The sequence below is a fragment of the Tinamus guttatus genome, unplaced genomic scaffold (genome assembly GCF_059628265.1).
Source record: "Tinamus guttatus ecotype Peru unplaced genomic scaffold, ASM5962826v1 Tinamus_guttatus_pri_ptg000125l, whole genome shotgun sequence".
Classification (NCBI taxonomy): domain Eukaryota; kingdom Metazoa; phylum Chordata; class Aves; order Tinamiformes; family Tinamidae; genus Tinamus; species Tinamus guttatus.
In genome coordinates this window covers 5,462,622-5,477,579 of record NW_028288659.1, presented here as the reverse complement: position 1 = coordinate 5,477,579, position 14,958 = coordinate 5,462,622, and positions in this window count along the sequence as shown.

Sequence of the window (14,958 nt, the reverse complement as noted above, 5' to 3'; positions counted from 1 at the left end):
CATTCCACATGGACCCAAGGAAGCAGCACCCAGAGGATCAGGCACTGGGGACCCTAATTCCTAGGAAGAAAACCATTTTGCCTGGAGACACTCTGGAACAGTAGAGTTTCCCTAGGCTAAAGTGTTAGCTCTCTAATATCTCTTGAGGGGCACAGTGTAGGGAACTGCCCGTAAATCCTTGTTCTTTTGTGGATGATCCTCCGAGCAGCAAGCTGTTTTTGTTCTTCAGATCAGGCCTCCTCCCTGGAACAAGACAATTTGTCCTGCTTGAAACTGTTTTCTTAGCTGCGTAAGACAGAACACAAACAAAAATAAATTAAATGTTTCTAGTAGGAGAGACCCAGCAGAGAAGTCTAATGTAGCAAAGTACAGCCAAAATTTCCCCAAACCAGAATCCTTTTTTAACTGTTTCAAGTCAAGAACCCCTGTAAGAAACCAGCAGCGCCCCTCTCCTCCAAGTGATTTGCTGCACTGCATCAGTACTGTGGGCTGAGGGGTTTCTGCCTTTAATGTGGAGATGAGCAGTGCTAAAGCCCATCAACACCAGCTCCTGCAGGAGAAATTTCTCCTTGAACTAGCTCTTCGTTTTAACCCCTTGTCCTATCTGAGACCCATGAAAAATATTGTTTCCTAGCCACTGCTTGTGACTTATCTGAAGCGAGTTAACAGCTTCAGCCCATTTCCTAGGGAACACATGTCCCCAGTGAAGTTCAGCAGATGCTGAACTACTAGCTAGCCTTGAAGCTGTCAGCTCTTGGAGCTGTTACGGTGAGGGGAGTTTATCGAGACGAATATTCCCATCAACATTAGGCCAACAGCATCAGCTTCCAGAACCACCTGGAGCATCTGCTTTCCAGCAGCAAATTGATCCCAAAATCTTCCTGGAACTGTCCTACACAAATAGGGGTAGAAAATGCCTCAAATGGCCACACTCATCACCGCCTTTCCTTACAAGGAGGCAATTCTCTACTAATCCAAACTACTTTATCCAGTTGCAGAGACAGCTTTCACTAGACAGGAACTTTCTGTTGGTGCAAAGGAGCTCCTCATGTTTCTGCTGTGCTACACTACTGCCCAACAGTGGCCTCCAAAGGAGGTTCCTGGTCTACCCCCACTTTAACCATCTGGAACTTAATTCTTCCAGGTCTAATAAAAAAAAAAAGCTGCTTTTCAGATTGCCTCATATATTACACAAGGTTGCCCCTTAATCTGATTGAAGTGCTACTATTTTATCACCCCAGGCCTGCTGCTCCCCTAAGGCTCGACCACAGTGCCTGGTTTTGCTCCTTCCTTCCCTCATTGCCTTAAGGGAATTTGAAAGAAAATTAAAACATTAAAAACCGCAATCCTTCTCACCTGCATTAGCCACTCACTCTCGTTCAGTCCCCCACCTACTATGCAGCTGCCTAATTCATACTCAGTGGTCAGTATATCTGCACTAAATCACCCACTACAGAACTTGACTCACATGCTTCCCAAACTCTGTCTTGAACATATTTCAGGGTGGGGGGACTCTCCTTCTGGCCTCTCAGTTCAGCTGTTATCCATTTATTAAAATATAAGCCAAATATACAATTATGCTGGAGGGAATATGTTTCTTTGTTAACCCTTTCTGGCTCTTATTCAGAATTTTGAAGGCTATTGAGATTTATATCTTACTCTGCAAAGCATCAGACTAATTGTTCACCATTTGCTGTATCTCTGATGAAGGGAAAAGGAGAAAGGAGGTTTTTCTCTGGCCAGAACCACTATTTCATCCCCCACGAGATGAGACAGGGACGCACGTTTGGAGTTTCGACCAGTCAGCCCTGGGTAACAGAGAGAAGTGCCTCATATAAAGCTAAAGAAGTGCCAGCCAGGAGGGGAATGTGATTTCTGCTCAGTCCTGCAATCACATCCTTTCTAGCCCTGGATGTGGACAGCATGTTGGAGAGCTGCACTGGCAGCTGTGGGATGGGGTCTTGGTGGCACACTGGGAAGGGGGGTTGGCTGAGGATGAAAGTTGTCAAAGGGGAGGAAAGAGTGACTTGGATTAACCTGAACAGAGCTTGAACCTCTAGTCTGGAAGGAACCTCTTAGATTGTGCACACACACACTAAATGATGCTGTTTTGTGCCTACAGTGAAACAGAAACAAGCGTGCAGTACTAGATTCCCCTGTGCCTTTAATAGCTGTGGTCTGGTTTTACTTGCAACAGTAATTGAAGTATAAAAATATACAAGGAATAGATGCTGAAGGGCCATAGGCTCATGATCCTGGGGGAAGAGTCTTTCCCCAGAAAAAAAAAATGATCCCAATAATTGCATTGATAGGCTTTCCTATGGGGTGGCATTCAACAGAGAGACAGGTATGCTGCCTCTGCCAATTTTACTACAACATGAGGGACAGAAGCAAAACAGTAACTAAAAGCCAGTCTTACATGTCTTTGCAGCTGGTGCGTAGAGAACCTCCCATTTTCACTCGTACTTAGTAAGTGAGAATCAGATTCTCGGAACAAATGTGTCAACAAAACCTGACCAATGTGCTTACTGGGAGGGTTAAGTCAATATGAAGCTGTGTTTATTGAATTTTAAAGTAGGGACAGTCACAGCAGTGTTGGCTGGAAGGGACTTTTAGAGGTCCCTGGCCCTATGTACCACTGCAGCAGGACTATTGCAAACACCAGCTCTGATCAGCCATGGATTTACCTAGACAGCTCTTGCAATCCTCCAAAGACAGAGATTCCATGACCTCTCTAGGTAACCTCTTCCAGTGCTTTACCATCCTCCTGGTAAAGAATTTCTCCTAGCGCCCAACATGAACAACCCAAACCACAACGTACAGTTCTTGCTGTATCGTATCATCTGCTGCTACCGAGGCCCCCAAGGAGCTCAGCCTCGCATCTTCCTGCATAGTCAAGGTGACTGTGGCTTTCAGTGCTCCTTGCCCTTCCCGTCCAGCACCAGCGCTCCACCAGCCCCCAGAGACTCCCTTCTCCATTCCACTGTTCCCTGAAGTCAGCAGACTCAATACAGCTGCACACTTTGAAGGCTGAAGGCCCCTACGCTGAGGTTTCTGTCTCAGTAGCCTGTCCCTAAGACCCTCATTGCCCATTTCCTAGCCCACTTCTCTGCTATTTTATCCGCAGCCCCCTCCCCAACAAATTTCTGTCTCAGAAACTCTGTTTTGGTTTTTGTTTTGTTTTTTTTTTCCCATCCTGGACTTTGAACTTCTTTATGACCTCTGCTTGTCAGCACGATTGCATCATTCATGGCAGGTAACTTTAACATGAATAGAGGGAAATACAAACGGCACTTCACACAGCATGCCAGCAGCTGGGAGGACTTGCAGCCAGTAGAGGTTATGGACCCTAGTCAGGTTTAATAAAGACCTGCATCACTGGAGGGGCAGGAACTACAATTACAATTATTCATGTTGAAATAGAGGTCACTGCATCTCCTGCTTCAGGGGCAGATCTGAGAGCTGTGGGGAGTCTCTGAAGAACATTTCCTTTGTGCACAGCCCTGAGTATGGGGCCAGGTCAGCCCAGCAAGCCTCTAGGGCCAGGCACTCAAAGAAAGAAAAGCCGTGTGTTTTTTCCTTATCGCTGTGCCTCAGCATAGACATAGTGTAAATATATTTGGAGAGAAAGGAACGAAGACCTTCCATTGCAAGACCGGGCTGTTTTCTCACAAGAGACACATTCAAATCAGAGTTTTTCCATAGCCAATAACAAGGAGTCACCATCCTAAATGTGAAAGACTTCAATTCCCTTCTTCTCCAGAATATCATTAGCCCCTTTGCTCTCCACACAGATCCTTCAGCACACAGACTGCTGAAAAAGGCATTGATTGCCCACTTAGGAAAACTTCGCCCCATCGAACTTTATTTTGGCTACCTAAAGCTGACCCAATAGGAAGAAGCTCAGGGGAGAGCAGAGCTATATGGGCATAGTCCCCCTCAAGCCAGGCTAAGGGAGGGCATCAGCACTGCAGTATTTGCTGAGCAGCCAACAAGCAATCCAACCTCTGCTCCTCTCCATCCCCAGACCCTCTCCCCTCTAGCTCTATCCCTTCATAACCCTCGTCACTGTGGAAAAGACTGTTGTACTATCAGCAATGCTGGCTGGCTTGCAAGGTCTTCTCAGTATAGTAAATATCATTGAAATGTTCTCCTGTGTGAGAACATTGGAAAATTGAGGACATCTGTTTGAGTTCCAGACTGATGCAGCTGCTTAAATATAATTATGAAAAATATCAGCAAGGAATTGTGAAGACGTTGCAAAACAGCTAAGTAAAAAGAAATAAACTGGCATGCTGTGATTGATGTAAGCATGTAACAGTCTCCACATGTCACTGGAACGAGTGTGATCCACACCAGCTGAGGAGCTGCTTCTAGAAAGTGGAAAATATTTCCAAAAGGAATCACCGCACAGCTGAGGCTAAGCCCTCACTCCTGGTAACAGTGCATGTGAACGCAGTGGGCACCCTCTATCATGCAAAGACCAGTAGTTTTAAGGGACGTAGGACCTCTAGCCGTGGTTTGAGAGTCTGCACTTAGCAAAGGTCAGGACTGAAACAAGACCAACCAAAATGATTTAACTGGATGTGAGAAATACTCCTCAATCCCATTCAGAATTGGGTCTTTGGGCTGCTAAGAGTGACTGCTGTCAAGCAGTGATGATTCCCAGCTCATCCCTAGGCCATGCCACAGCCTGTATGAGGTGCAAAACCCTTCCAGCCCTTTCCCTCCCACACACAGTCCCCCTTCCAGCCGGATTCACCTGGCACAGCCAAGGCTGCCAAACTGCCCTCTCCTTCTCTGCAGCTGCTTCCACCAGCTTCCCCAAGCATACCATAAGTTTGGGTTGAAAAGGTGGGAGAAATTTTCCATTGCAGATCAAATGGTGCACTTGACTTGGCTTCAGAGGAACAGGCTGTGCATGCGCCCCAGTTGTGTGAACACACAAAATGCATCTAGCCTCTCCCTTCACTTCTGTAAAGTACTTCCAGAAAGAAAAGGTGACATATGCTGCCTATCGAGAGAGAGAAGTTAGTAGAAAACTGTCTTAACAGATTAGCCCGGATGTATTTAACTGCTTTGGAGATGCTTTTGTGGCTACTCAGCACCGGTTAGACAGGATACAGGCCACTGCGTTTAAGCAATTCTCTTATCCCTTCTTCAGCCACCTATCACTGTTCTAGATAGAGGAAAAAAAGATGATTTTGTTCTTTTCTTCTTTCCTCCCCTATTTTGTACTAGCAGGACATTACGTATCTGCAGCTCACAGAGCAGAATCAAGCAGCAACCTCAATCCTAAGAACTATAAAAGTCCCTGCGAGTCTTTCTGTAGAATTTCAGTGGCCTTTGGGTCAGACCTTTAGGGCAAGACAGGCAGGAGCAAGAGAAACGCTTATGCTCTGCTTGCGACTTGGAGCAGAGAGGCGCCCGGGACACTTAAGGTAAGGTATTAATGCAGCAGCCCCGCGGGCTGCCGGCTCGCCGGGAGATGTCCCAGCGGCAGCGCACTCCGCGCTGCACGTGGCGAGCTGGCCGCCGCGGCCGGCACTCAATGTTCCCCCCCAAGCGGGATGCCTGCAGATGGTTTTTCCAGGAGGCTGAAGGCAGCTCGGGGATTTTGCCGCTGAATCAGGAATTCTGCGGCGCACATCAAGACCTCGCAGCTGGCTCCGAGCCCCACAGCTGCACAATGCCTGGCACGCGCATCCGACGCCGCATAATAAACACTAACAAGCTTGGGGCTGAGCAGACCCACAAGGGCAACTCGCTCGCTTCCAGCTGATGGCATCACTGGAGGCTTGTATCCTCTTGACAGGAAAAGCTGAAGAAGAGGAATCTGAGAACAAACCACAGGAAACGTCCCTAGCCGAGGGAGAAAGGACTTGTTGTACAGCACATGCCAAAGGCACTGGTGGACAAAGGAACATTGTAGAGTTTGCACTTGAGCACACACACAGTGCCCCTGCCATACCATGTCACTGCCCTTCTTAGACATAAATATTTAGATTATTAGTATAAGGGCACCTAGCCTGAAATATGCAATTATCAGGCTTTTCTGGGAGCTCTTCAAAGCCAATACATCTCAGTCCATCCTCCCTGACAGTCTCTACACGTGAGGGAAAGATAGCCTTGTCATTAAAGATATGACAGTTTGGGGCTCCATTTTCAGCTGCCACCAAATATTTCTCTGGAAAACAGGCAGCCAGGGCCATTTTCCAGGGCTGCTTACCCTGAAAGAACCCTGAAGAACCTACAGCAAAGAACTTGTCAAGCATGGAGCTAGCATGGACCTTGGCCAAGGTCTGTGTGTGCTACTGTAATACAAATATGTACACTGTCTCTCCTAGTTTTGCTTCAATGTGAGTTGTCTTACATAGATCTCGGGACAAGCATAAATATAATTCTCCCCACGGTGATGTGTCCTGAAAAAAAAAAAAAAAAAAAAAAAGTGGAAACCTCACCTGCTTTTCTGAGGCTACGGGTTTAATTTGCCATCATCTCACAAAGCTAGCTTTTGCTCGCTTGTTTTTTAATACTTAGCCACAAAGGCACTGCAAAAAGAGAAAGACCTGTGCAGCCCTGTGGCTTTTATTGTGTGTATGGGGCTTCTCCTGCCTTTTGGCAGCCAGCGGTGGCAGGTCCTAGCTGGGCAGCTGAAGGCACTGCTGAGCGCAACCCACCAGAGATGCGGCTCCCCAGCTGACAAGGACAGGAGAGAAAAGCAGGAGCAGCAGCTCTGAAAAGGGAAATGAAAGGGGGCAAAGATGGGAGAAGGAGAGAGTAAAACACCAGATTAAAAAGGAGCAGTAAATCCCTGGCGAGGAATATAGCAGGGGGGAGGGAGCAGCAGGACACCAGGAACAGATTGTGTCTCGGTAATGAGACAGACGGCATTTCCTTTGTGATCCACAAATTCAATTGCATTTCCCAACAAAGGAGCCCCCGTGCTACCCAGAAATCTGCTCGGTACGTGACCTCTTCCCCGCTCCTCATGGTGCGATAGCTGCTGGAGAAGCAGACGGTCTGGCCGGGCAGCGCAGGCTGGGGCCACCCCAGCTCCTGCCGCTGACCTGGGCAGCAGCGGCCGGTGCTCCCGGAGCCCTAGGCAAGGGCACGAGGAGCAGAGCACCGGGCTTGCCGGGGGGACGCAGGCAGCGCCACGATTGTCCCTGTCACCCCCTGCGCTCCAAGCTGCACGAGCCTGTTGGGACAGGCAGGGCGCTCCGCTTGGGACACGAAGCTAAGGCGACAGCAGGCTCGAGGCCACAGGCTGTGCTGCAGACACGCGTTTCCTCCAGACCGCCTAGTTAACGGAGGGCTGAGGACACCTAGCAAAACAAGGTCTGGGATATTAAGACCATAGCTCCTCTGTCAGGCTCCTCTGTGTGGTTATAAGGGCTGCAGACAGCAACCCAGGATAGCTGGGGGCATGAGCCCGCCAGAGCTGGAACATCAACACCAGCCACCAGGACCAGCCTCCTGGGAATGCTGAGGGTTTCCTGCAAAATACCTCCAGTGATGGAGAGGGAGGAAAGTGCAAAAGATCCTCGCTCCCAGCTTTCCCTCTCAGTTTCCCTGCATCTCTGTAAGCAAATACAGGCTGATGCTGCTGACCCCCAGCTATTTCCTAGAACTGAAATAACCACAGCCAATGGTCAAGTTGTCAAACTTGGGGCCTGGAAGCCCAAACAGGAGCCCCTGCTCTGCAGTCAGCATCTTGTGTTGTCTTTGGGACGTCATTTCTTCCGTGGTGCTGGGCAATAGCACTTCTCTCCTAGGCATGGTGGGGCAGAAGTGTATTCAAGACGGGGCAGGGACTCCTGCCCACACGCTTGGTCTCCCCATTGAAAGTCTTGGCAGGACTCAAATACGCAGGAATAAATGGGCAGTGGGGATAAAAACACACATGCCCTAGCAGTGGTCCCTCAGGCCAGGTTTATTTAAACAGGGGAAAAACCCAAAAGGAGCCAAGCTGTCGTTTGTTTGCTTGTCCTTCCGAGGGTATAAAGAGATTACAGTTTTTGGAGTTATCAGGCTAATACTTGCCTTTAGTACTAAATTCTCCCAAACAAAGGAACAAAGGGAAGTTCAGCATCATCAATAACTCAGCTTGCACAGCAAGTGCGACAGTCTGCACGGTTTAGGTTCTCAAAGATGCAAATCGCCTCTAAAGTTTCCTGGGATACCTCCTCCTTCCCATCATTTGGGGGCAGCAAGACAGCGGAGACACAGAGCACCCTTCTTAGTGTTTGGTTACAACAAGGTGCCCCTCTGCTCACAGCAAGGGCTTGCCTTGCCCTTGGGGCTGGGCAGATTTTGGCAGATGCGCTGCTGCACCTAGTGCAGCACTACAGCAAGCCCAGAGCCACGGCCAACAGTATCGCACCAGCACAGGGACCAGGCCACCAGCAGAAACCAGAAAAGACCCGGTGCTCCAGCTGCCTTTTCATAACAAGTAATATACTTATATATAAAATACATTTTTCCATTACATGATGCTGCAATACACTGCTGCTTATATGTACTTTTGCTCCTAGAACTATTCTCCCTGTTATTGGAAAGACAGAGTTTCTATAAAGCAGTTAACTGATAAATATTCCTGGTTGTCTAATTATTCAAACTTGCCTATATTGTGTGACTTTTATCACTTACATAGAAAATCTCTGTAACTAGCTTCAGTTTCCTTTCTCCCTCTGGATTTGCAGTAGTAAATACCTACACCTATTTACGGGTGCACAGAGATCCAGGCTTATAGATCAAATCACTTCTCACCAGCACCACACCAATGAGAACCATGAGCTATCGGACAGATGGCCAGATGAGACAAGAAATCTTCTGCAATAAAGGATTTCAAATAGAGACGGGACAACCCCTTAGGGACTATGCTGTAGGGTAACATGTTAGGAAAAGGGAGGGCTATGTTGCCTAGTGGCACTCTGCAGCCAGTTATTCAAAACGTTAGGCTAGACATAGTCTTCCTTCTGACATTAAAGAAAAAAACATATGGAATCATTATAAATGGGTTTTCTGTTACCACTCTGCTTCCAACAGGCATGATTACATTTACGTCCTTCTTGGCTCCAAATCCACTGAGATATTATAGCTCCAGGGTTTCAGGGACCATCATATATTGTTCTTCTATTTTCCTCTCCTACAAAAGTTTCCAGCATGCTTTAGACTCAAGTTCACTGACTCTTGACAAGCCACCTCTGGCCTTTCATTTCAGGACATTTGCTTACAGACAGTGGTATGTTTCTGGCCGGTGCTGACATTGTGTGTTTTGTTAAGAAAAGCCTGTTTGAATGACTGCAAGGTCAGGATATTTCTGAATAAAAACAACAGAGAGGCAGATGCCATTTAATATGGACCTCAGATCATCAGTGACTAAGGTGTTCTGCTTTAGGAGTCCTTCATAAAAAGAACTAAATATCAAGCCTCACGTCTTGATGAAGCTGTGCTCTGGCCCTGTATGAAGAAATGCTTCCAAAAGGCACCCCTGCCCCAGCTTACTTAAAAGATACAAAAAAAAAAAAAAAAAAAAAAAAAAAAAAAGATTGTCCTTACGCAATAGAATTGTCTCACAAATCCCCAGGAGTTGATATTTTCCAAAAGAAGATTCTTTACATCTAACACTGTTATATATTGCCACTACCAAGCAGAAAAGACACTACAGGGATACACTCCTTAATTTCTGGAAAAAAAACGAAAGGCTACATCCAGCTTATCCTCATGTCCCTGACATGATGCAAACTTACTGTGTGGTCCAGAGGGCAGCCAAGAGCTGGCTCTCAAAGCTGGGTGGATTGATCTGCAGGCTGGTGCGGAGAGCTGGCAGGGATTAACCCAGTTAGCTGCAGTCCTGAAAAAGCTATATTCATTTCAGGTTCTATATCTACTTTGTTCCAGAAGATCCTGCAAATCCCAAGAGACAAGTGCAAAATCAATTCTATCAAATTAATATCTGTTAGGAAAACAAGGCATTGCAGGGCATTTTTTCCTAAGTTAAAGTAACAATGCAGTCCTTCAAGGGTAACAATTCATCAGGCCAACTCAACAACATATGGCTTTCCAGAGTGGTTGAAGCATGGCCTGGGGGAATCCATCTTCTTTGCTTTTCCCTTTTCTCCTATCTTTTCATTTTAGTGGCAGACAGAACACAAGATGGATCCCAATGGAGAAAAGTTTGAAGATTTTCTCTATTGTGACACTGCAGTAAAGCCTTTAGCAGATAAAACATAACCTCATGCATGAAATGGTAACCAGATTCTCACCTTGCTTCCTTCAACAAATGGATGCCTAAAATTCTTCCAAATGTCTTACTGCCTGCACAAACGCCTATGAAAACAGAGGAGACCCTCTGTTTTCTCCTGGTCTACAAGAACTCTGGTGATCATGCAAGGCAGAGAAGCTGCAAAGTAGATGTAAGTAACAAGGGGAGGTGAAAAAAAAGGAAGGGTTACAACAAGACAACACAAGGAAAGTCAGCAATGGGGTTTATTTGCTGTACCTTGATCTCTGTGATTCTTCATGGGCTTCTTCAACTAGTTTCATTAGCAGCCAGGACTACAATGTTTTGTTTCTGATAGATAAGACTACTGAAAATATCTGAATCAAATTTCCTTACTGAAATGACAACGACAACTACTCAAAACACAAAAAGTGTTATGAGCTCATATCCCTGCTTTCCTCCCCTCTTTCCCAATCTCCTTCCAGAAGTGTAATGGTTTAAGTCGGTCAAATCATTTGGGTTTTATTTTTACAGAGAAAAAGAGCCAATTCCGTAAGTCTAAGTTGTTGTGAAATATAAATAAAACTGCTTTAACATTTTTTCCCTCACGAAAAGAAGTATCAAAAGCTAATCTCTTTTCACACAGAATGTAAGTGCATTTTCCAGTGGAAAATCCCTGCGACAAAGGCATCCCATCCACATCTTCCTGGGTTCATGGGAACTGGAGGTAAGCTCAGAGAACAGCTGAGAGGTACAAAAACGATGGGCTTTATTCTATTACAGGAATATTCCTTTGATTGCAACCCTGCCATTTGAGTTGTGGTTACTCTGGGGTACATCATGACTAACGTTTCCCACTGCACAGTCCTGACAGCAGAGGAAGTGCTGGCCTCCGAAGCGGTAACTGTGGTGAGTGCAGCCCTTTGTGTTTACCGGATATTTTCAGGGTAGCACAGAAAAAGCAGTCACATCTGGGACCATCTCAAGGGGCTGCTGGCAAAGAGCCAGGGGCTCCATAGAAGCAGCAGCAGATTGTGGATTCTGATGCCTTGAGCAGGATGTCTGCTTCTACAATGGGTGGGGAAGGAAGGAATATAAAAAGGAGATGGTCTGATAAGAACGTGGCCATGATAAAAGGACTCTGTCTGTTTAGCATTAATTAATTTTAGCAGGAAGAAAGGTGCCCACAGTCACTGGGGTACAGACTTCAGTCTCTTGCCTCAGCAAAATGGGAATGCTGAGGCAAGAGGCAATACTTAGTCTTGAGGCAATGCTAAACACTAGATTTTTCAACGAATACAAAAATAGATGCAGAGAAGAACAAATGTGCCTGGCAGTGGGTTCCCATTCATCCTGGAGTTTCGTAAAAAGTTTTCAAAATAATTTCCTGGGTATTTCAGTGACTCTGTCCTGAACAGGGGAAACTTTGCAGCTGCAAGGTAAAGACCTGTCCTTCGTGTAACGTCTTTCCTCCACAGCAAAAAACCACTAGTCTTTAACTTACAGTTAGTTTTTTCTGAAACTGTTGGATAGCTGAAAGCATTCACAGTCAGAGGAGCTGCCGATCAACCTGTAAAAGCTTTAACAAAACTTTAAAAGCAGGGCATCACCTGAACACTCGCCGCTTCTGCTTGCCAGCTGCCCTGGGTTCCCCTCGGGGCTTCTTGGTACCGGGAGGGGGAGAACAGAGACTTCCTAAGTGAAGTCTGAGACTGCGACCCCCTGTATAAACAAGGCTCTTCAGATCGTGATGAATCACCACCCGCCCTAACCTGCCAGAACATGGAGACCACAGCAAATTGTCCTATCTGCTCTCCATTTTGGGTGGATTTGCCTTTTGCAGATGTAGCTTTATTTCCCACATTCGTATGTCAAATGCCATCACTTAAAGCTCGAAGGGGATGACTGCCTTTACCCTGCTTTGACTTGAAGTTCCTTCTTTCTTTCTTGAATTTCCTACAACTTCTAAGGCAGGAAGTTAACACTGCATGCTGTATCATGAGCTCCTCCTGGTGGTGATTAATATTGTATTAACTTTGCTGGTTGAGGGTTTAATAATAAAAAAATACAACTTGGACAACTTATTTCCCCTCTTTTCTTCTATATTCAAAGAAACAAATGTAAAATTCCTCCCCAAATAAAAAAAAAAGCCATATATACTCTGCAATTGAAGTAAAAGCTTTCATTCCTTGATACTTGCAGATGTGTCTCAAAAAGAAAAAGTACATCTTTTTTCCTCACATGAATTTTCCACCAAGTCAGGAACTTCACTTAAAACATAGCATTTCACTTGCGTATTCTTGCAGGACAGATAACTTTTTCCCTTGTCCGTCTATTGCTTCCTAACACAACAAAGAATTTTTGTCTGAAGCTTCAAGGGAAGAACAGCAGACTCCACTCTTCTTAATGACCTACAGCCAAAGAAACACATCCTTCCCAACTATTTCACCTCTGCAAAAACAGTCTTCTCCATACTAAGTCTGGAGGGCAGGAAAAGGGGAAGAAGAAGGAGATTTTTCCCCACCATTTTTAAGAGACGGAGAATGGCAAATTCTATTCTACCAAATAGTCTGGATAAAAATACCCAGAAAGGTTAAAGCATAACTAATCCAGGTTGAAAGTTTTAAGCAGGTCAAGTTTGTTATGCTCTGCACAAGCATCTAGTATCTGATAGCTGTGTTCGAAAAACTTAAATAATATAAAAGACAAGCCATAACAAGTAAATGAAGCAAAAGTTAGAAAAGAACATAATACAAACTGACAAAAAGCATATTTTTTAGCCAACCACTAGCAATGGTCTCCATTCTCTTCTGACTGGCCTTTAGTATATGGAAATCTAGAGTATCATGTAATCTGTTCAATCTGTTTTAATTTTAATTCAAACACTTTTGGTGCGTTTAAAGGTGTGTTTAATACATACTTTTCTATCCAGTCAACAGAAACAAAAGCCTAGTGACAAATCTGCCTCTTCTTAGAGCCTTGCTATCAAAAGCTGAATTGACATAAAATCACCTTCTTCAGAACAGCGCATAAGGCACTAGCTTACAGTTGGACTAGAAGCTGTTATTAATGAAGCACACACTCTGTACATAGCCAAAACATCTTTCATCCAACTACTAAACATACAACTTGCAATGAAAAGGCTAATTTTAGAAACATTCGGTCCAGGAAATCAATCCAATGACTTGGCAACAAATCACTCAATAGCTGGTCTATGATCTTTTAGAGGATAGGTTTTTTTCAATATCCTCAGCACCCCTTTCCTTCTTTCCTTTGCTGCTAATACGTAATCAGGTCATCACATCATCACACACAGGAAAAAAAAAAAAAAAGTGGATTGTATGAGAGAATGGAGGCACAGCTTGACTCTGTGTTAGGCTGTTCTTGCATAGACAGTGTTTGCCTCAGAGAATAATCCCCCATTCTTCTGAGAGACAGAAAAAACAAACAAACAAACAAAAAACAGGTTAGATAAGTTATAAACATACACAAACACATCTATCTTTTCTTTTTCTGCATAACTGTAAGATACTTTACTAGGGGATGCAAGTTCCAGTTTTGAAAGTGATCTTCTGTAAGTCCTTGCCATAATGCCTGCAAGGGAGAAAAGGCTCTTCTAAATTTTACTATTACATTTAATGCCTTTTACATTTCTCAACTATCAGTGATGACCTTGAAGATATCAATTAAAGATCTCTATGGTCTGTTCAATTTTACCAGCTTTTCATAGAAACAGAAGCTCACGCTACATTGTTAATTAAAAAGCCTTGAAGATATCAATGCATTTCAGAAGATGAGAAATCTAGCTAGGAACAGTAGCATAAAAAATGCCCTCAAAGATTTGGAGACTTTGAGAAATGTAGATACGGCAGACCAGGGATGTCCTAGCTTACACACAAACAACATCAGTGAGAAGGACCACTGTGTGTGTATAGTAAATGCTGCAATATGGGAAAGCATAACTACTCATCTGCCCAAGCCTTCATTTCATACCTTTTATATATCTGTTCAGTCTCCTCTAGTCATCAGAGTAGCGGTTCAAACACTGGCAATCCAGCAGTAACCTGGCCTTGCAAGCTATGCTACTACAGTGCTCAACGACCAGCACGTTGGACAAATCACATTCCACTCAGTTTCATCTATACCTTTGTACAACACTGCCAGAGACGGTGAATCCACCACTTCACTGGGCAGCCTGTTCCAGTGCTTCACCACTCTTTCCATGGAGAATTTTTTCCAAATATCTAGCCTGAACCTCCCCTGGCTCAACCTGAGGCCATTTCCTCTTATCCTATTTTCGGTCATAATTCTGGAGAAGAGATCAAGCCTGCCTCACTAAAGCCTCCTTTCGGGTAGCTGTAGAGTGATAATGTCTCCCCAGAGCCTCCTCTTCTCCAGACTAATCCACCCCAGCTCCCTCGACCACTCTGGCCCCTTCACCAGCTTCGTTGTCCTTCTTCAGACACACACCAGTGCCACCATGTCCGTCTTGTAGTGAGGCGCCCAAAACGGGATACAGCATTTGAGGTGCGGCCTCACCAATGCCGAGTACACAGGGACGACCACTTCCCTGATCCTGCTGGCTACAGTGTTCCTGATACAAGCCAGGAGGCCGTTGGCCTTCTTGGTCACCTGGACACACTGCTAGCTCATGTTCAGCTGCCTGTCAACCAACACCCCCAGATCCTTTTCTCCTGCACGGCTTCAGTTTTCTGAAGCATGAAGTCCAG